The following is a 24,014-nucleotide window of genomic DNA, read 5'->3' on the forward strand; positions in this document are numbered from 1 at the left end:
TTAGCCCCATCATTTCTCTTAATTCTCTCAGGAACACTGAGTTGCACATTCTTATCCTACCCCATGTAAGTTGTTTGTGGCTGTGCTACAAATAGGGTGATGACCTGAGACTGAGGGGTTTCTTGGGACTTGGGACTTTCAGTGCTAAAAGTGGGCAAGTCCCAGGCAAACTGGGACAAATTGGTTACCCTGGAAACCACCCACTTACTTAAAACGATCATTTCTCACAATTCTGTGGGCCTCAGCAGAGATGGCTGGGCCTCTCCCTGCATGTGATGGTTCATCACCATGTATGGGGGCCCTCAGGGTTCTGTGACGGCAAGAGTGGAGGCTGTGGGGCCCCTTGAAACCACGCTCAGAAGTCACACATTGTTGCTTCTACCACATTTAGTGATCAAGACCCAGGGCCTGCCCAATTCAAGGCATGGGGAAATAGACCCCACCATGTGATGGGAGGAGTTGCAGAGAATGTGGCCATTTTTAATCTACCACAATCCCCATTATACACGTTAGGATTTTGAGATTCAGTAAATTTCAGTAACTTTTCCAAGACCACATATGTCTCAAGTGGCAAATCCAGGATTTGAACCCAGGCCTGGATGCCTGAAAAACCCCTGAGTTTTTTGGGGTTTGAGATATACCCCATCAGGGCATGGTGTGTAACTACATCATCCGATAATCCAGGGAGCAACTGGGTATTTTCCTGCTGTTCTGGGGTGGGGGTGGGGGGTAAAGGTGATGGAGGTAGAAAAGGAAGAAGAAGGAGAGAGAGAAGCAGTGATCTGTGATGTCTGGATAATCAACACCACAAAAAATTTGTCCAATTTGTTTTGAGAATATAATTCATACTCCCCTGATTCTGTGAATATGTTTGACCTTCTGGTGTCCTCCCACCCCTACTTGAGTACAATCTTATTTCCAAAAGTAAATTCTTCGATGGGCATCAGATTTACTATATTCTTGGTCTTGATGTCTCTCTCACTCTCTTATGCACTGGCCTCATTCTTTTTCTACATGAGCATTTGGATCATCTTCTACAGTTGGGAGTTTGAAAGACAGTTGCTCTAAGTCAGCTGTTTTCAAGTTATGGGATCGTTTCAGGGAGTCCATGAAGTCAAAACTATTTTTATCATACTAAGGTGTTATTTGCTTTTTTCTACTCTCATTCTCTCTTGAGGGTAAGGTGGAGTTTTCCAGAAGCTCCATGATGTGTGATATTGCGACCGACTATAGCAGAAACAGATATAAGAATTCCACTCTTTTCTGTAAAAACAGATATTAAAGAGATGTGAAAAAAAAAGTGTAGAATAATGACATTCTTTTGTTTTTCTTATTTAGAAAATAGTTATTTTTCATTAAAAATGTTTTTTATGTTGACATGTAAAAAGTTTGTTGTAATTTTTAAACTGCTACACAAATATTTTTAAAGTTTCTTATTTAATTTCTCATATATTAAATACATTAATAAGATGCACATAAACTAAAGCTCTTTGGGGTCCTCAATAATTTAAAATAGAGTCCTGAGAGCAAAATTTTTGAGAATGATTTTTATCATCTTACCAGCTGCCATTTTCTGAGCTCCTCCCATGCCCAGGCCCTTTCCTACATATTCTCTTTTAATCCTCCCAGCAACCCTATCAGGAAGGTATCTCATTAATCCCCAACCCCCAGAGGCATGGACTGATGCTCAGAATCATTAGTCACACAGCTCATCGCTGTGGAGCTGGAATTTGAAGCTAGTTCTATCTGACTCCAGAGTCCAACTTTGACAAATAAATAACCTCTTCGCATACAATATAACTGTTGCTTTTCTGGAGAGACAGAGAGAGAAGTAAGAGGTCAAGGGGACTTGGATGAATTACTTGAGATGGCTCAGGCAGCCAGACAACATGACTTTCTGCTGTCTGTCCCATGAATAGTCCACTCATCATAATGACATCATTTCAAATGACAACTTTGTGAGAAAGGAATTCCTTCAAATTCAAGTGATATTCTGAACCTGGTGGGTTTTGGTTCCCCTTATAAGAGGCATTTCTAATAACACATTATGCAAACTTTACTGAGCACTCAAGAAGGAAGAAATGTTTGTCCAATTATCACATTCTAAACTGCAGAAATAAATGTTCATTACCTTAAAGAAATTTTCCAATTACTTCACAGATCAACGTGTGCATTTTATTTGTTGGGATCTCTTATGTAACAGTAAAGCAATTGCTGCTACTCGCTGAGCCCTTACTATGTGTCAGGCACTGAGACAAAAACTTTATGTCCTCAGAAGGATGCTGGGAGGCAGGCAACGGGTTCTCCCTCTCTGCCTTATGGATAAGAAGATCAGGCTTGAAGAGGTGAAGCTACTTGCCTGAGGTCACCCAGCTAGTAAGTAGGTGGTGAGTCAGGGATCAAACCCAGATCTGGGTGGTTCCCAGCCTCAGATTCTTAGCCAGTATGCTCTCTGCAAGCCCCTAAAAGGCAATGTCAATTTGTCTATGGAAAGGAGTTCTCCAAAATAGACTTGAAGTAACCTGATAAATTAGAAGAGGGACACAATTTTACCTTCAGAGATTTTAAGAAAAAACCAAGAGATGCAACTTGTTTACATAATGAGAAAACAGATATAATTCTTTAATTTTGTCCTTAGCTTAACCCTTCACTGACACCTAGCTGCTAACAGTGTACAGAGAAATGCAAAAAGTTCCTCCTCTGTATCTGGTACTGCCCAGGAGTATTTTAAGATGCCAACAATGCCAACTGAGTGTTGGTTTTAATTGTGTCGGGCATGTCTTCCTTCTGCCTAGGGGGACTGTCCTTCCTTCAGTTTTAAAATGTCATGATCACACCAACAGTGTTAGAGGTGATGGGAAAGCTGAGGTTCCACATGTGTCAACAACAGATGTGCCCGTCCCCAGGAACACTGGAAAAGAGTGACAGGATTTCCCTTAGGGCTGCAGTCCAGGTGCACTGGGAGGGAACGAGGACTCATAGTTTATATTGACTTCTGACTAAGTACTTACGGCAAGAGTTCCAATTGCAAATTTGGCTTTAACAACCTTCCCAACCACCTTCTGATTCTTCCTAAAGGTTCAGGTTGCTGCTACTGTCATAAAAAGCTTAGAATTTTGGCATAGAAAAGGATCATCTCTAGGCCAGCCTCTTACGTAATTTGAATAGCATTTGTAAATTGTGTTTGAGCAGTAATGCGGAGGAATTCAATATACTGTGAAGATATATCTGACCAGAGCAGCTTATTGTTGCTTAGGAACCTAATAGTAGAGACACGAAGCAGACAACTTTTGTCATTCTAAATCCGTGCACTTAATTATCTCCACCCTAAATCAGCTCCAGAAACAGAAACGAGCAAATGTGTACAAATCTGGATAATGTAGGAAGACAGCAAGAAGGTGGAGAGTTGTGCACGTGAACCTCTCCTTTCTGCCCCCTTCTGCCCTCTCTCTGATCTCCTTGCCCAGGAAGGCAATTCATCAATCTGAGCATTCTATGTCCAGGATTGCTATCTGTCCATCATTTTTAAAAGAACAATGCCTACGAGTATCTCTTGGGCTCTCTGTTATTTGAGCAATTTTATTGAATCCTATAATTCTTTCTAACTTTTGTGATCCTTAAAGCTGCAATCAAAGGCAGTATTTGTGCGCTCCTCTTAACTAGATTATAAGGTCAGAGCTGAGTTCTTGTCTCTGTCACATTAATGCCGCTACTCCAAGCGCCTTGCAAATCGTATATAAGTAAATAATATTACCAATAATAACAGCTTTGGGGCTCTTAGCACTACGTGTCAGAGAGTACACCAAGGGCTTTATCCAACTCCCCAAGAAGTAAATACCATTAATATCCCCTATGTTATCCGCATTTCACAGACTGAGGAGTACAGTCCAAGGCCCGTGCCCCCAGCCAGCAAGCAGTGGAGCCCGTGCAGTTAACCATTGGTAGTCTACTGCTTCCAAATACTTGTTGACTGAACGCGCATCTTTGTAATTCATATTTTCTCTTCCCCTCTCCCTCCGTCTTTCTCTGTCTCCTCCATGAATCTCAGCTGTCTGTCTGCCTTTTTCCTCTGAATTCATGGGTTGGCTTGGAAGAACACAAGGAAATTGTCTTTTTGGTTGCCACTGAAATCTTCACTTACTTTCAGGTTTGTTAGTTGACGTGGAATTGTTATTTTGTGTTGAGCAGTTCATCTGGGTTCTAAAATATGTCCCTCATTCTCTACCAGCACCATGTCCAAGTCCATCACACCTGGGGGCTTCTCAGTCCTCTGTTCCTTTTTGTTAGCTTTGCTCTCCCATGCCTGAAGTCAAGACGAAGTGGCTTTGTTTGCTTACCTTCCTGTACCCCTCCCAGGTGGAATGAGCCTGGTGAAAAGCAGGCTTTTTTTTTTTTTTTAAGTTTAGTTTTGTTATTGTTTTATAGCCATGGGTAACATTTTTCAAATTCTGTTTGCTAATTTCAAATCTACTTAAGTTCTTAAGCGCTGGCCAGGCAAAGATTTCTTGGGTCCACATGATGGCTTTGGAAAGGAGCTTGGGGGACAGTCAGGCCTGGGGGGGGTGAAGAAGCAGAGGCCTGGGATACTGGAGGGTAGGCAACGGGGTAGACACAAAAACTATAAACTGTGTAATATTTCAAAGAAAGCCTGGGGCCACGTTAGTTATTCTCCAGAAACAGGAAGGAAACTTCCATCTGGATCCATGTGTCTTGTCTGGTTGCTCCATGGTACACACATATGCAAATACCTTGAGTATAACTCAAAGGCATCTCTAACCCTAGAGACCTCATTTGGGAAGAATATGTAAAAACCTCTACTGACAGCGATAACCATGTGACTTGGCCAGTGGTGTAATCTACTAAACCTGAGTGTTGTCACCTGTAGAAAGGAAGTAGTGGGAGCTCTACCTCACAGATCTGTTGTGGGGATTAGAGAAGACATGTAAAGCACTTAGCGTGTTACCTGGTCCACAGCACACAACAAAATATAGGAATTATTTCTCCCACTGGCCTGCCCTACCATTTGACATTCCCAGCGTTAGAGAATCACTGCTATGGGTGTAGGCACTGCTCCTCATTTTAAAATGCTCCTCCCAAGAGTATTTGTAAAATACTCCTGTAACACCTCATTGCATATGAATTTATCAGCATTAGGAGATGAATATCTAAAGCTCCCCAGGAGCAGAAAATAATGATAGTGACTATCATTTATTGAGCACACACTATGTTCCAGGCAAGAAGCTCAGCACACTACGGCCAGTAGTTCATTAAATCCTCTCGACAACACTATGAGGTGCTTTTAAAAATGCTGGACAATTTACCCAAGGTCATTGAACGTGAAGTGGTGGAATTGAAATGTTAACCTAGGACTGTCTGACACCAGAGCCAGGGCCATTGTTACGATGCACTATGACCCCCAAAATGCTTTAATGGGGTAGATGAGGTCCAGTGAATGCCAAGACAGGCTGGGACTCTTTAGAGTGCCAAGACAAAGGGCACAGGGTCACTTGGTAGGGGCAAAATATAAAGGCTCCAGCAATAGGGTGGCAGTGGGAAGTACAAGAGAGAAAGTCAGGGGGACTGCTCACAAACTGTACTTCCTCAAACACCACCCTTGCCTCGGCTTCCAAGTTCTGCCTGCTCTCTCTCTCCTGCCTGCCTCTGTACTTCTGGCCAGGTTCTACAGCACACCATATTCCTCTGGTTCTTTGCATATGCTGTTCTATCTGCCACCCGTACTTTTTCAAACAGGAACTATGTCTTTCTTGTGTACCGTCGATCCCCAACATCAAGCCTGATTCTTGGCAAAAAGTAGTTGACCTGCATATGTGAATGGAAAAATGATCAATGCATGAACAAATGAATGAGGCTGTTTAGAAGTTTATCTGTGCTGGTTCTAACCAGCTTCTGTATCCAAGATCTGCAACTTGCAATTGCTCTTTTTCTTGTGTCTTATAACCTCATTTAAACACCCACATTCATATGTTTCTGCCATTTAAGCATCTGTTTCAGCCTAGTGAACTGGCCAAAATGAAGAAGGCTAAACAGGCTCTGTTGCCACCCACCTCCCACTAGTGAGACTTGAAGAGACAATAAGAACTAGGCCACTTCATGAGGTCTTCTGTCCCTCAATCTCCTGCTGCCTCAGGATTCTGAGTAGGATTCTCCACCCAACAAGAGGCATGATGGGGGTCTTCAGGGATCAGTGGGATTAGGTGCTTGGAATTCCTTGGGAGAAAGAGTACTCTATAAACAGAAAGTCTAGCCAATTCTGGGTTCCATGCCCTAATTGTGGAAGGTGACTCTCTATCTACATCATCCCAAATGCATGTTAGATGGTACAAAATAAATCATTTACATGTTTTAACATATAATTTAATACAGAAAAATACAAAGAAAACAGTGAGTAGGGCACACTCCCCCTGCCTGGATAGCTTCTGCTATTTTAAAAAAATAAATGTGCAAGGTCAGAAATTTTTCATTCTTCTTTTTTACTAAAACTTACATTTTCAGAACTATGTTGTGTCATACAAGAACATCCTTTTGTTTGGAGAAATTGCAGTTAGTCTGATTATTGTTGTTAATCAAAGGGCAGAGTAGGGCTTGAGGAGTGGAGAAGCAGATCACTTGCATCCACATAGCACTGATGAATATTGTATGGACCAGTCTGGTTTCCCATAAGGATAGCTTACAATTGGCAGCCAAATGTGGTGATGCTGGTTCATTCTTTTTCTCAGAGCTGTGTGTCATATAATATCTGGAATTAGTCAAGAGTAATATATTAGATATCTATTGCTATGTAGTGCTATATCACCACAAACATCGCAGCTTAAAACAATACATATTTACTGTCTCATGGTTTCTGTAGATCAGGGATACGAAGATTGAAATAAGAGAGAAAACCAATGCAAAGAAGATTTGTCAAGCTGGCACCAGCTACGGACTTATGGTGCTCAATTCCATTGGCCCTCTTGAGGATCTTTTTGAAATGCATTTCTAGAGGAGAAAGGGGAGAAGCATATATCCATATCCTCCATTGTCCATTGTTCAATGGTGGCTCTATAGGTGTTAACTCCCCTACAATTCTGGGTTGTGCATTCGTGAGTGCAGAGTGGGTTCCCCTGGACATCCCATGCCACAGCATTAGAAAAGGCCAGAGGCCTAACTTAGGTCCTCTGCAAGATTGCAGTCAAGGTGTTGACCAGGACTGGGGTCTCATCAGAGGTTCAACTGAGTAAGAATCCACTTCCCAGCTCACGTGGTTGTTGGCAGAATTCAGTTCCTTGCATGCTGTCAGAATGAGGGCCTCAGTTTCTTGCTGGCTGTCAACTGGAGGTTTCCCTTAGTTCCTTGCCACATGGCCCTCTCCATAGGCAGCTCATAAAGCAACTTGCTTCTTCAAGCCAGCAAGGGAGAGCGTCTCCTTGCAAGACAGACATTACAATCATAGGTATTATAATCACTTACATTCTGTAACCTTTGCCATATTTTATTGGTTAGAAGTGAGTCACAGGTTCTGTCCATGCTCAGTGGGAAGGGATTACACCATGGCATGAACACTAGGAGACGAGAGTCATGGGGGCCACCTTAGAGTCTGTTTGCCATAGTGGCTAAGAGGACACAAAGGTATGAGGTCAACAGGGCCAGTTCAAAATTGGTTGCTTTATGAACTGTATTAGTGGCTAACCAAAGCTAGCATAAATTCAGTTTTATGCAAACATCTACAACTCCAAGAAAGCAGTCAAGTTTTTAAAAAAACCTAACATACTGTCAATTTATCAAATATTCAAATCAAATCACTTCCTTAACAAAGGTTTTCTTTCTTAAATCTGAAAGATATATAGCTCCAATGCCATTACTTTTTAGCAGTTAGCTTTTCAAAGAATGGAAATTGTCACTTTTAATTCAGCTTCTCTTCCCTATATAAAATTGTTCCATGACATTTGCCTTGACACTTCAGTGTTTGGCTATTTAGCATAACTTTTAATTAGAGCAATAACAAAATTACACAAATACACTAGTTAGGTCAAATCATTGAAACTTAAAAAAAAAAAATCCAAAATAAAAACAATTTCCTGTCCCTGGTTTTCCTCTTTAATTAGAACTAGGAGAGCCACTGTTTAATATACTTACTTTTAAAAATGTTTGCAGGAGCATGTTTATTTTTCCTTTGTTGTGCCTAATGTAGTACCTCTTACAGATGTTGAGAATATTTCAGGATGTCTTGAAGGGACAATGAAAGATTGTGGTTTAACAACAAAGCCTGTCCCAGCACGGAGGCCTGTTGGTAACAGTTGGATTGCTGAAGTGAGAGATGCTCCGTTAGTCTTCAAAAGGAATGTGCGCTTGGCAGGGTAGAGCTGCATATGTTTGTGTGCACTTCAGTGTCCTTTATGGCTAGTTTCCCCAAAGGCTTATTGTACTTATTGCATCATTTGTTTTTATTTGTAAAGTATTTTGGGAGCTTCAGAACGGTGGTAGAGTCATTACTGTTTCTCGCTGTAAATGGTTATGACTGCCTGTGGAAATTGTGTTGAAGGCAAACAAAAGTAAATAAAAGTCTCTCTTCTGTACCTTTCCTCTTTATCTGCATTTCCAAAACATTCCAAGCTGGGGAACCAGCTCTGCGGGATTACACAGGGCCACACAGTGGCCTTGATTTACGACGCTTGTCTCCCAAGAAAGGGCTACATGAACTTTTGGATGTAGGTGAACCACTTGCACGAATAATTAAAGCTGGCATATTTATTTTGAAGGGCAGAGTAAAGTTAATGACCCTACAAAATTCCTGACATATAAATTTATTTTTCCCATCCTTCAAATGAAGTAACAAAAAACTCTATAGCCAGTCCAAGGGAAGCTGATGCTTCTAACCTAAAAGTCTATAAAATGAATAACTCGCCAGGGCACTGGAAAAGCAATATATCTTAGGAAAATAGAATCATTTTAACCATATTATTAAGTACTACAAATTACCCTCTTGGGCCCAATCAGTTAAGCACCCAAATTATTTTTCAACACGCTTATGTTTCCATTTCCAATACCAAATAGAACTTGAAAGAGAGAAGTCTTATTGTTCGAAAAACATATTCTTCATAATATACAAAAACCATTGATGGTGTCTCCTTCAGGACCCTGTATGTAGTTTTGTGTGTGCAGCGTGGTAAAGCTGTTACTAGTTGTGCTTCTGTTCCTGTTTGGTGGTGGTGTCATTTACTGGCGATTAGACATCTATTGAGTACAATGCATTGAAGCAGGCACCCTTTTCCTCAAAGAGCTTCCAATCTGGGTAAACGCATGACCCTGACCACCTTAAATCCTCCAGTAGATTCTATTGCCTTTGTAGTGAACTTACCTCCTAGCTAGAGCTCATAAGATTTTAGATGATCTGGCCACCACCTGCCTCTACATCAGATGCTTCAACAATTCAACCGGACAGTACTATTCCCATTTGGCAGGAGCAGAAACTGAGGCCCAAACAGAAAAAGTAAGCTTGCAAACTATTCCCAGGTAGAGAGGGGGATTCAGGGCCAGAGCTATTATCCCTAAATCCCTGATCTTCTTTCACTCTTCTAGCCTGTGATTACATGATAATACCACCAATTAGTATAGTGAGATGAGGAGCAATCACTCAATAAAATATGTTTTATGAAACCAGGATTGTACAGCAGCTTCAACTGGAAACACTAGATTCAAAATGAAAGAGCTAAGTCCTGCTCCTGGCTTGGCCAATAATTAGCTGTGTGACATTGGCTAAGTGACTTGGCCTAGTTTTCTTCATTTATAAAGTGATGAAAATCAACTAATAATTTCAGGACAATATTTCCCAAATCTGGTCCAAATCATCAGGGAGTGCTGCAAGTTTTGGGTCCATACTTGGAGATCTGCCATGTGCATTAGCATGTTAAAGGCACCATGAGGTCCTTCATGAAGAAACCTGTTAACACAGCACTCTTCAAACTTATTTGACCCCAGAGCACTTAGTCAAACTTAACAGAGCTATGTTATCTAGAAAATAATTTGGGAAATTATTTTTCAAATTCTCTTTAGGCTCTAAAATTTGAGAGTTGACATTTTCGCTTGTGAAATGTTGCATACCTATAACTGATGTGTTCTCTTCTCATTGTGACTGTCTACTCCCCTTTAGGACTGAACACAGTGGACAACAAGTAAACACTATTGAGTGATTTATTCAGCTCTTAAGGTTAATGTATTCTGAACAGTGCTTATTTTATGTTTGGCAAAATTTAGTCTAACACAGAACAGTTCTGGGATGGGAAGCACTGTGCTCTGGGAACTGGGTGAAAACCACCAACTCGCCCTAGAGCCAGCGACAGAGATGCCAGATGACATTTCAGTACCATTTGGCTACGAGAGTTGCATTCAAATGCAAACACAAAAGACAAATTCTGTCTCTGGTTAGCAGAGTTCTGTGTGAGTTTGGTCTGTAGAGAATCAAAGCATTTGGTGTTGGGTGTCATTGAGTACTCAGTCCGATGTGACAGCCATTTTTTTCATCCTCCCTCCAGTGGTTTACAAGATCAGTTGGCTCAGCCAGATTCTCCCAGGGAGAAAACCCTCCTTTTCATCCCTAGAATGCCACTTGGTGTCTACTTCAGCAGTAAATTACCAAACGCCACCTTCAGGGTTTGAAAGAGCTTATTCACAATGAAAGTGCCAAAGAGTTTCCCCTGAATTAACTTGACTATGTGACATTTCTTATTTCCGTGTGCCCAAGAAAACAAGGAAACTTTAATATTCAATGTAATAAATACACAGAAACAGACTTTTAAAAGCGACAATTGTTTTTAATAAAATGTCTTCAAATAGCATTATTTTTCACCTTTGGAAAACGTGTGTCCAAGTGATTTAATGTGGTAATAAACCTTTTTACCGTGTACCAAAAAGCATAAAGATGCATAACACTTTAAGAGATGTATAACTCTACCTGTGCCTATTAATAAAAAATATTTCCTTTATCTATATGTTTAAAAACAAAAACACGGGTCATGTGTAGACTGTGTTATAAGAAAATAATTTTAATACTGTAGGTTCATAACTAAGAGAAATATTCTTGTCTTTTTGCAACTTTTATAAGTGCAAATAAATTGTCAAAAAAAGGCCTTTCCTTCTGAGCATCTCGTATAGTCTTGCATGTAATGCAGTTGCACATAGTCAAAAGCTGCAGCATAGAACAGTGATTAAGAGCAGAAAATCGACTTTGAGTTAGAACCAGAGTGTGGATCATAGCTCTGCCACTTCCTAGCTATAAGCTTATTTTCTTTTTAATTTTTGAACCTCAGTTTTCTTATATGTAAATGAAAGTATACCTTCTTCACAGATTATTTTAAAGATAAAAGAGATGAAGTCCGTAAAACAATTACCTAATGCCTGCCACATAATAAACAAGCAATAAATAGTTATTATTTTATGGGGACGTATTCATTTGACAGGAGGATCAGAGGTAGGATTCCTTGGCCAAGGAGCACCATTTGTAATCCTCTTCGCCCCATCCTCTCTTGGTTGTCTTCATCTGAAGCACTTCGGGCCCTCTCATTCATGCACAATGATTCCATCTTGCCCGGAAATCCCTAGAAAACTTCCTTTTGTATCATTGGCCCAAGTTGGTCACTGGCCAAGTTGTGGCACATGGGCCATGGCATTGAACCATGGTCAATACTGTGAAGTCTGGATAATTCAATTCAACAAATATTCAGTTCAATCTAATGCCTATGTCAGACATTGTGCTAGGCTTTGAAGTTAAAATGATGGTTTAAACTAGGGGTTCAGCAAACTTTTTCTTCAAGAGTCAAATAGTAAGTTTTTAGGCTTTGCTGGCCAAGAGGTAAAATCCAGGATATTAAGGACTTACATACCCATTTAAAATCATTTTTAGCTTGCAGGCCATATAAAAACAGATGGCTTGGCCAATGGGCCATAGTTTGCCAACCCCCAGTGTACATGGCTCTGGTCCCTATCCTTATGAAGCTTGTAGTTTATCCAAAGTATGACATGTGTTTGCATTTTTCAAACCCTCCTTCCCAATCCTCCTTGTCATTTGAATGAAGCTGAGCCTATCAGTAAAAGTATTTGTCCAGTGTCACCTACCTATCCACCGAAATCTCAGGATCATTGGTCAGGAGGTATGCACCAAAGAGCAGCTGTTGATGATGACCTTCTGGTGTTTAGTTGAAGGCCATAGCATGAAAACATATGAGCACCAGGTCAGAGATTCTTAAGAGAGGGAAAACATTAACCCTGAAATTATCCCTTCAAATACTTATCTTTGAAACATCATCACAGCCCCTGGAAAAAGAGCTAAACAGCACTATGCACATATAACCAAGTCATCATACCTGCACATAACAGAGCTCCTGCATATACAAAGCAAACACCTGATTAGCCACAGGTGTTTCCCAAGAGGCCCTGCAGCTACATACTCTTAAACCATATTCCACAGCTTGAACCACAATGTAAGCCTCTCCCAGACTCTCAATTTTGGTTGGAAATAAAGCTGCTCCTCCACAGGTAGAAAGACTGGAACGTGGGAGGCAGCGTATGAGCTCTCTGCAGGGCCTATTTAAAAGACGTTCATGCTGGGTCACAGAGAAAGTGAGAGTTTGCATCCCGCACAGGGCCCAGCCATCTGCTTCCCATTAATTCTGTGACTTCCCTATAGAGAAGGAGATGAAGCCGCATATGACCTAACTTTACTCACTCCATTTTGTTTACTTTTGAAGCTTTACCCCACTACCTTCAATTTTTGGTGTCTATTGGCCTTTTGTGTGTTAAGAATGTCATTTGGGGGTTGAAATCTGCAAAAGAATCATTTTGCTACCATTCGTAAAGTCAAAGGGAAGGTGATGGCCGGACAGGACTGGTGCTGCAAGTTAGATAGATTTAGCAAGTGTATCCCCTTTTTGAAGTAATTCATAAGGATTAAAGCAAGTGGTTTTTCTTTTAATCTTTTCTGTTCTAAGAATAGTATGCAAAGTACGTGAACTGCTCTTGCTGATTATAAGCTGACTGATTAAAGTATATCCTAGAGATCTTCACACTTAAAGACAGGAAAAAATAGAACCCAGAATCATGAACCCGTTATCTGCTTGGTCTTTTAATTGTCTTTTTTTCTGATAGTCAAAGCCTTTAGGTTCCATGAGTTCTTAGTTGTAATGATCTCAGTGGGCCAAACAGTATTTATTTGTTTTTTGTGTACATTAGGCTGTGCAAGCTCTTAACAAGAGCTACAGAGAGCAAAATAATTACATATGTTAGCTTTCAATGACTGGAGGAATTTAAAAAAATCCAAAATGACCTAAACATCCAAAACCCCCAATGTCTTCCACAGCATGTCTACAGCTACCCCATCATGAAAGTCTCTTTTCTAATTTTCTATAGCCCTTAACAATTTGGGTTAAAAAAATGAACTATTTTATAATTTTTCTAATTGAGCCTTGAGTCAATTAGTCTTGGCATCCCCCTACAATGTGCATTTTCTCAGGGTAGAGAATTTAGATTTCTGTAATACTTGTGTTTGCTAGTATTATGCAAAGTAAATGGTGGTCATTTTCATATGTGTTATACAAAGGTACGTATCAAGAATGTAGAGTAGTGTTTAAGGGCTTTGAGTTAAATCTCTGACTCCCAAAGATAGTGGCTGTTACCTTGGGCTCAATTTTCTCATCTGTGCGATGGGAATAATAATCACACCTATCCTTGTTCTAAGGGAAATGTATATGAATGCATCTCATATATGTGACATGCATGGCATAAGCCAAGCACAAAGTAACTGCTCAGTACATGGCTGCTGCTGTTTTCATAGCTACTCCCCATCTCACCCCCACAAAATACACTTAAATGTTGAGTAACAATCTGAGGTTAAGACAACTTGGGATAAACAACACAGTAAAACCTGATTCTAATCCGAGAAACAAGCCTAAAGCCAGACAATGTTTTCTCATTTTCAGAAAACCTGGTAAGGAATAGTCCAGTGTGGCCTTGGGAATAGAAATTAAGGATAATTGTTCATTTTCAAATGAACTCAGCATATGATTCCTGAAAACAGTTCATTTCTGGGTACAAAGTCTTATTCACAAACTACTTTCCAAGGACAGTATCTAGCTTGAGCCAACACCGGTGCAGGTCACCGGATTGCCTTCTCTGTGGATGATCCCAGGGAGGGCTGATATGTCTACACTCTGATTTATGGGAATAGAAATAGGGACACAAAAGCAAGTCACTGACTGGCCTTGGATCCAGGCTTCTAATTGGTAGCAGAGTATTTGCTAGTGCTCCTTTCGTGCTCTCCTCTTGAGCTGCCAAAGTGGTTTTGGACATTTTTCTGCTATGTTCTGCAAGATTTGGTTGGGCAAGATGTATAACCCATTGCTGGCTCAACTGAGTGCATCTCGCTAGTTTCTGTATGTCTTAAACACTGTTTCTGAGGGCATTAGGATTCTGCTGCTTGCAAGAGACAGAAAACTGAACACAAAACCAACTTAAGCAAAATGATGAACTATTGGCTCATATAAGTCAACAGTCCAGGTTTTGGGAGATTTCAGGGGCTTAAATAATGTCCCTAGGCCTTGTTTTTCTGCTCTCTTCTCTGCCTTCCATGGAATCTATTGCATTCTCAGATACGCTATGGTGTTCCCTGGAAGCTGCAGGCTTACATCCTTCCAGGATAAAGTATGACATGAAAGAGAGGACCAGAATCCTCAGCTTGACTGCTGTTAGCCTGAATTGCATCAGTGCCCCTTCTTAAGCCAAGGCAAGGCTAGTAGAAGGGAATTCTCTGGTGTATTCAGGCCTGAGCCTGATGGATACCCCTAGTGAACCACTTACAGTGAGGTTAACTCCAGCGAAATACTTGAATTGAGAAGAGAGGAAGAGTTATCCCCTAAAAGAAAAAGTGGTGATACTATTTCTAAAAGAATACTTAGTAGCCAAAAAATACAGTGAGGAAAACTAGTGAGGGTAAAGAAACTAGTTGCCTGCCAGGCCATGAGGGTCTGGAGAGAGCAAAAGCATCTGTAGGTTTCTCATGTCATCCTGCTCATCAGTCATTTGCTTTCTTTACATTTATTTCCTAGAATGTCTGCCAGGGCACAGAGCTGTCCACAGACTAAAATTAGAGTTTTGTGGATGAGCAGAGCTTTGGATGATGGGGAGGTGGGAGGGAGGACATTAGTGGTCAGTGTAGTGTGTAGTATACTCTCCTCAATGCTTTCGAAGGTGTTTTCTGTAACTGGAGAAGAACTTCCAGGAAAGTTTGGCCATTTAGGAGGGAGCGAGACAGGAATCTGGACTTGTCACACCCTGTACTATCCCATGAAAATACAGAGGCAGCGACTCTCATATTTTCCATAATTTAATGTTCTGTCTAAACTGCACAAACAAGATGCCACTGAACCATGATCCAGAAAACAGGTGCAAAATTGTTTTCACAGCCATGGAGTCTAATGGCTTTGACCTCTGCCCCCGCAATCAATGACATACATTTTGGAGTGTCACCTTCTCTGCAAAATGTGTTCTGACCCCATCGATTGTTGTCTTTGTTGTTTTAGTAGCCACAGCAGTTACAGTAATATAGTTGACATTTATTGAGTCATATGGGCCAGCCATCATACCAAGAGCTTTACGTGTACTACATCACTTAAGTCTTACAACCATTCTTTGAATTAGGTATTATTATCTCCATTTTACAGACCAGAAACCTGAGGCACAGGGAGGATAAGTAACTTGCCCAAGGTCACAGAACATCAGCTGATACAGTTTGGTTTCCAAGCCACTTATGCGCATAACCACCATGCTGTCTGGCAATGCTGCCCCTATTGTAGCACATGACAATAGCTGACAGTTACCAAACACTCACCATGTGCCAAGTGTTATGCTAACATCTTTAGAGGCATCATCTCCTTTAGAATTCACAGTAACTCGGTGATGTATACCCTAGTATATCCCCACTTGACAAATGAGGACACTGAGGCTTGCAGACACTCAGTAACTTGCTCAAAGTCACACAGTTCGAATCCAAAATCTGGCACTCAAGTTCATTCTCTTAACTGTGAGCCAATATTGCCTATGCCTTTTAAACTTCATCTCACTATGTTACAGTTACTTGCTTAGATGCCAGTTTTCCCCACTAAACTGTGAGATCCTTGAGGGCAGGGACACTGCCTTAATCATGTGGCTCATAACCAGTGTTTAATAATGTCTTATTCATTTGTTTTCTCAGTGCCAAGTACAGTGCTTAACAGATAAAATGTGTTCTCATGACACAATAAGTGAATAAATGAAAGAATGGAAGAGGATGCGAGTGATGGCTACCGAGGTCACAAAGAATAACCTTTCTTCATAGACTGGAAATCAAATAATTAGTCTCTTGCAAGGTTGAAGCTATAGCCTGTGATTTGCAAAAGCCAATTCAATACAAGTGACTTAGTTTCAAAATTGAAATGACTTGGCCTTGGCCAGTCCCCCACAAATATCACAGGACTTCAGTCACTTTCCTGTTGCTGGAATAGCTCCTATTAAAAATAAAATCAAACAAAACAAAGACTCAGGTGTTATATAAATTCATCTAATACTGCAAGACTCAGTCCTCAAGGCAGTTCTTTCTGGTCTAGCCTTGGCTGGGTTTCAGCTCTCTGGACCTTTAACATTTCTATCTATAATAACTTCACAGATGCTGTAGAAAATGTTATTAACACAACAACTAACTTAACCTCCTGAGAGCCGGACTTTAAGCTCCCCTAGGGTCAGGTACTAGGCACTCTAAATAAGTGGGGAATAGACATGAGACCAAAGAAGCAAAAGCACCTATCCCAGGAGGGAGTTCCTTCCAAAACAAAAAAATAAACTCTGAAGCAGACAATTAAAGGAGACTGTGGTTTCCAGCCAGCTGGAAGGATGAAGAATGCAAATAACTAGAGATATATGTTTGGGAAGAACCTGTTTGGGAACGCGAGGTAAGCCCAATATGGCATCAAGCCCCTACTTGCAAAACTCAATTGAAACCAGTCCATGTTCAAACAATTGTGGTTTCTTCGAGCTCAGAAGACAGTTCTTCAGAAAAATGACTCACCAGAGAGGCTAAATGTACTGGAGATGTTGCCTTGAGAGCAAATTATCCACATGTGGGAATGAATTACTCAACCTGTTGTGGAAGCAATAGATGACATTTGCATTAAATCGAAAAACTATGCAATTGACCATATTCTGCCACCACCAAGCCACATCCCAATGGGGGGCTTTGCTCAGTTTCTGTTTCTCTGCTGATAACTACCTTTCACATTTATTCTCTGAGTATCCTGGGACAGACATAGGATTGTTTTACAGAGATCCCATCCTGTGGCAGGTACCCTTGGCTGCCCAGCTCTCTGTCTTTCCTACCTGCCTTCCCTGCTGGCAGAAGCCTGATTTTGTTCAGTTGTTCATTCTCCATGTATGTGTACAGGGCCCCAGGTGATGAATGTTAGCCTAAGTGAATCGCATTAAGTCCACTCTCCTTACAAGACATTGGTGTAAACACAGGCTAATCTAGCCAATGAAATATAAGCAGATGGCATAAGCAGTGGGCCATAAAGGAACTTCCTCCCCAATAAGAAGGCATGTGGGGGCCAGACCCATGGCTTAACAGTTAAGTGCGCGTGCTCCGCTACTGGTGGCCCAGGTTCGGATCCCGGGCGCGCACCAACACACCACTTGTCCGGCCATGCTGAGGCGGTGTCCCACATACAGCAACTAGCAGGATGTGCAACTATAACATACAACTATCTACTGGGGCTTTGGGGAGAAGAAGGAAAAAAAAAAGGAGGAGGTTTGGCAATAAATGTTAGCTCAGGGCCAGTCTTCCTCAGCAAAAAGAAGAGGATTGGCATGGATGTTAGCTCAGGGCTGATCTTCCTCACACTCACACACAAAAAAGACATGTGGGAGGAAATACCCTATTCTGTTGCTAGATTTCTTACATCTTGTCTGCATTAACTCCTGGAACAATTGTAGCCATCTTGCTACCAGGATGAGTGAGCTTTCCCACATCCTGAGGGCAGCAGAAATATGACAAGCACTTGGATCCTTGATGACGATGTCGTACTGCTGAAATAATCAAACTTGCTTACAGACCTCTTGCAGTATGAGATAACTTCTTGCTGTGATGAAGCAGTCTTTGATTAGGTGGTTTACCTGCTTACCTGACACAGGCGAGTCTGATCCCTGTTTCAAGGCAAATTTTTATTTTCTTAAATATTTCTGTTTTAGCAATTATATCTAGTGTCTTTTGAGAAAGGCTAACATGGTAGACAGTTTTGCATAAACTAAATGCAAATCCAAAAACCCATTAAGAATGCATGGTTTAAAGAAAAAGTTGGTAAACTTTTTCCGTAAAGGGCCAGATAGCCCTTGAAAAATTTTCATCTTTCTAGGCCGTATAGTCTCTGTTGGAACTATACAACTCTGCCATTGTATTGCAAAAGCAGCCACAGACAATACATAAATGACTGGATATGGCTGTGTTCCAATGAAACATTATTTACATAAACAGGTAGAGGGCCAGATTTAGCTTCCAGGGTGTAGTTTGCCAGTCCTGGTCTAGAATTCTCAGAATATGCATCCCTCTACTATGAAAAACCCTCTTATGGCTTCCTTATATGACCAGGGCCCTGGCTACCTTTCTGACTTTGTCTTGTACCACTTTTTACCTTCAAGCCAACCACTCTGGCCTTCTTTTTGTTAATCTGCTAAGCTTTTTTCTTCCGTACTATTTCAGAGCCTTTGTATTTGATATTGTCTTTTCCCAGAAAGCTTTTCCCTGGCTCATGTCCATGGCTGGCTTTTTTCTCATCGTTCAGGAGTAAACACAAATATCCCACTTTCCTGTCATTATCTGCTTTATTTTCTTCTTTGTATTTATCAGTGTCCTTCTCCATTTCCCCACCATCAACCCCTGCACCCATTAGAAGTTAAATTTCTTATAGGCAAGGACCTTGACTATCCTGGTCATCACTCAATTTCCCAAGTCCAGAAAAGAAGTGGATAGTAAATATTTGTTGATTATTGAATGAATGAAACTCTTGTGGGCCACTGTTGGCTTAAGGAAACATTTTAAACTGTTTTCAAATCATTTTCTTTAATACAAAACAGTTCTAATCTTACAGTATACTGCTCTCTACAAGATGGCTCATGCATGACTCCCTTCAGAGTTAAATTTTATCTATCAGTAGCAAAGTATATTATCCCTAAACATGTAACTAGATCACTAATAGAAATGTTAATCGTTATTGGCCACTTGACACTTTGAATGAAGCAAGAAGTTAAGAAAAAGATGTATGTGGGGGGTACATACATTTGTTCTAACTACCAAATAACTATCTTGGAAACACTAAAATGGCCTGTTTGTTATGTGTGCTCATTAGAAGTTTCCTTTCCATGAAGAATCGAAACAGGTAGCTCTGGCATGAATCCAGGTCAAGGCTGAGCCCACAGTCTGCTCAAAGCTTGAGTTATGTTTGGAAGCCAGGAAATATCTGCTTTATTGAATAATACAAATAAAGGAGAGGAGATTCCTTTTGGTTTATAAAATCTCACACGTGATTTTCAACCAGGAGTCTGACCATATGAAAGGACTACTTTACTCTGCTTAGCCATAAATAACATTAGCAAGTCCAAAATACGCTTACAGAGAGAATTCAACACAATTGGATGGGAGAGGGGGGAGTAGGGGTGGAAAGTATATTTGTTTGGGGCTATTTCCTAATGTGAGTTAATACTAGATTTTCTAAAGTTTTGGGTCATCTTCTCCACACCCCTCAGTGTATGAGTCATCCCCACCCTTCACACCCTTCACTGATGGCGACTTGCAAGTCTCTCTCAGACTGGGAAATCTGGTTAAAATACAATCTCTGGCGCTTGACTAAATTTTTTTTGAAGTCCTCTCATTAAAGTCTGTGACTCTTGTGAAACTCCCTCCCAAACATTTCTTTTAAAATTTCCCAAGAGATACAATGGAGAACAAAAATGTCCTTAAAGGGAAGAGTCACACAGAAGGAAAAGAGAATGATAGATCTCTCATTAATGCTTTTCTTTTTATTGATCTGAAACCTATTCTCCTAACTGAGGGTCACTCCCAAGGGTTCTTAAAGTCTATGCTCTCAATTGATAGTAGAAGCAGGAAACATCTTTCTTGCTCAGAGACCAGAGATCGAGTCAACATATATGTGATCTTTGGCCATTTCAACTGGCCACAGGCAAGTCTCCTTTGTGTGACAGGCATCGTGAGCCACAGTGAAAAAGCCCTAGCTCCAGCAAAGAGAGCAAATAAAAGTTCATACAAGATAATGTAAATGAGTGCCAGGGGCCAGGTGAGAACTGCATGCAGTTGGGGGCAGCGGCTACTAGTTCCTGCAAGTATGACCACATAAGAATGTAGGCCTAGAGTTGCCAGATCTTCTGATTTTTTCAAAAAAATCCAGAAACTTGGATTACTCTTCCAATTTCTAAATGTTGGAGCAATGAAAAAAAAAAAAAGGGGCCCAAGCCAAGTGTGTCCATAGGCCAAATTGGGACCATGGGTTTCCCACCCAAGGCCCCAAGGCCATGGAGCTGCAGTCACATAAGTCCATACAGTACCACCAATGAGCTGATAACCTCCTCGAAGAGCATCATCAACAATCTCCAGGTTGGGAGCAGGGTTTGCAGCATGTTAAGGTGTGAGTCCAAAGCTACAGATACCAAGGCTTCTAAGTCATTGCTCCATTCTTGACCATGACCACGGAGGTTTTCTGCTTTGCCTATTCCCCAAGCGTTGTGGCACATGAGAGCAGCGTATAAAAATAGGTTAACTATTTGAGATTGTCAGCCTCTTTTCTATCGCGGTGGGAGGGACAAAAACTTATCAATGAAGAATTTTTTCCCCTCTATATTGAAATGGTGGATCTTCTTTATCTAAAGTTAGACTTCAGCTCAAATCCCTTGCAATTTTTTTCTCCAACTCTAGCCCAACACGGGCTTCAAACTGATGTCTGTTTTGTTTTTCCAATTTTATCCCTGGTTCCCAGAACCAGAGGCAAAATGTAAAATAAAAATGAAGACACAAGAATTTCTTCTGCTGGCAGAGCATAGGCTTTCCTTTAGCTAGAAGTTTGTGTTTTCTTTAATTAAATTTCCTTTGAAGAGCCATGGTTTAAGTTAGGGACAAATGAGTTTTGTTAAACTAAGGACTTAACGTTTAAAACATTTCTGCACATGTCGTGAAACTAGAAGTGCCACCAAGTTCTTCTTGTTGGTAAGCCTTTCCCTCCACCTCGCCCCTGTCTAGCGATGCCTTGTGTCCCTGTCTCGTCTTTGTGTTGAGAATGGAATTCCCTCCAGAAAGCAGTATTTGCCCCTGGAGGGCTCCCTGCAGAGGCTGTTGGCCCGAAGGAGGGCCAGATGCAGCGAGGAGTCCCACTGTGCCTGCTTGACTGCGCTGCCCTTCCTCCAACCACTAGGGAGTTCCCTCTGTCATGCTTTGTGTTTTGGGACTCCCGCAGACACACATAGTAACCCCTCTCCAATGCGCAATTATTTCAGCTGGTTAAGTGTTGCTAACAGTGATCTCATGTGGCTTTTCTTTGGGCTCTGTATCCCCTTCTAGGTATATTTTGAGTTCTTCTTTTAAATATTTTCCTCATTATTAAAAATATGGAAAACTAGGCAGTGACAAATGGATTCCCAGATTTTAATATACATCCGGAGGTAACCACTGTAGATATTTTGGTTTATTTCCTTAAGACAGTTAAACATAGACATAATTTGTCCTTGCTTCTATGATACCATCTATTGTAAAACACACCATGGATTTAATATGTGCCCTAATCTGTTGCACTCTGTCACATCCTCCCATTCTGTTTTATTCCTAAGACTTCATACTATCTGGAATTATCTTGTGTCTCTACTTGTTTGCGTTTATATATTAACAATCCCCACTGGAACATAAGCTCAGGAGAGCAGGAGACTTCTGTCTTGTTCACTGCTACGTCTTCAGAGCCTAGAACAGTGCCTCTGCTCTCTTCTCAAACCCTGCTAAAAGGACAGTACGAAGATTTTTTCAAAGCTCTCAATTGCCAAGGACTGGAAGAAGGGGGAGAAAACAAAAATGTAGTGGAGATGAGGATTGGTGCTAGAAAAAGTAAATTTAGTGCTGATGTGTTCCTGTACCAGGCCTGCAGGGTCCTCCCATCTTCCCACAGTTTACACCCTAACTCTGACTTAGTATTCTCTTATTTTCATGGTGCTGATCCTGGCTTTGGTCTAAGGATCATGAGCTTAAATATATTTTCCTGCCAGTAAAAAGATAAAAGTATCAATTCCTTTAACCCAATCTTTTCAGAGATAACTGTACTTAACATTTCAGCAAACTTCTAATCGTGTTCCTATACTTTCCTTTTTTTTACATATTTAAGATTGCACTAATCTAAATAGATACTGATATTGCTGGCAGACTAAGAAGATAGACTTCATGCTTTTGCCTGTTTGATCCACCAAATAGTGTTCTTAATAGAAAAGTCAATAATGTTAAAAGACAGAGGCGAAATGGAAAATTGGTACAGAAGTTCCTATTAATTTATACTTTTAATATTTCTCATCCCTTGTGTCTTGTTACAAATTTGACATTTTTGTGATTAAAAACAGGTTATTTCCTAGTAGCCCATTTCCTATTATATATTTTTCATCTGAATGTATTACTTCTCAGCTTGTGACACAAAAGTTAGTGACTGTGGAAATGATTATAATGTCATTGAAGACTGTGGCGTTACAGGGAAAATAACCAGCAGGGACAGAACCTAAGCCACAAAATGCCAGTGTTGCTGCAAATTTCATTAAGAAGAAAAGAAAGGGGGTAGGGTAAGACTATGTGGACTGACCTCATAAATGTGAACTGGTTTAAACCCTCCTTCATGCACATCTCTGCAGCTATAGACGGGGCACCTGTAGGGAAACAAAAATAGGAGGCTCAAACTATTCCCCCATCTTTGAAGTGAGTCAGGAAAAATTTTGGGAAATGGGTCTACAGCCAGATGAATTTCTGAAAACCAAATCCTATCAAAATTACTTATTCCTTTTACACTTTTGAGTCTGGTAATTAAGGATGGAATAAGTCATCTTTAAATGGTTGTGATATTTCTAAGTGAAGAGAAAAAAAGGTTAGTAGATATTCTTTAAGAGAATGACTCAGGTTTTAAGCAATTCTCATGGGCATTCTCGGTATCTTGTCAATAGTGGGGCTTCCTGGAGTGTCCCAGCTTTCTACATTCATAACGAATTGTGATATGTCTTCTCCTTCTGGGAATGATGGAATAAGACCTTATTGGATGACTTCCCTGCAGAAAACAACTTTAAATCTTGATGTAATAAAAAAAGCTGGAGATACTGGAGAGTGAACAGATGAGACACTCTAGTAGGGAGTACATACTTGGGGAGGGGAAAAGGGGAGGTGTATAAATCACATTCCGATGTTCACAGCTTAGGCTAAGGGCAGTTGGTATAGTGTACTCAAGGCAGCAGGGGTGCTTAGGAAAAAAAATAGTCTTTCTGGTCAGGGGAACCAAGACACACTGAAAAGAGTGGGGGAATCACCAAAAGGAAGATCTAGAGAGAGACCTAGGAAATCCCCAAATAGTGTCTACTCATGTCTCTGACTGCTTCTTAAGCTATGCATGCATGGTATAGACTCAGAGCAACTAAGCTGAAGACAAAATAGATGAACTGAGACTGCAGCTGCCACCCAAGAAACAGTTGGGCGTCTATCCATAAGATAATTGCCAGTTAAAATGAAAAAAATAACACTTGTCAGAGGAAAATGACAGCATCCAGAATCTCCACTACTTAATAGTCACACTGTTTAAGATACAATCCAAAATTACCCAACATACAAAGAATCAAGAAAATGGGTCATTTTCTCAAGAGAAAAGAAAATCAATCAAATCTGACCCCAGAATGAACCAGATGTTGGAACTAAAAGACAAAGATTTTAA

Source organism: Ceratotherium simum, chromosome 4, assembly GCF_057802395.1.
Source record: "Ceratotherium simum simum isolate JZ-2026a chromosome 4, ASM5780239v1, whole genome shotgun sequence".
Classification (NCBI taxonomy): Eukaryota; Metazoa; Chordata; class Mammalia; order Perissodactyla; family Rhinocerotidae; genus Ceratotherium; species Ceratotherium simum.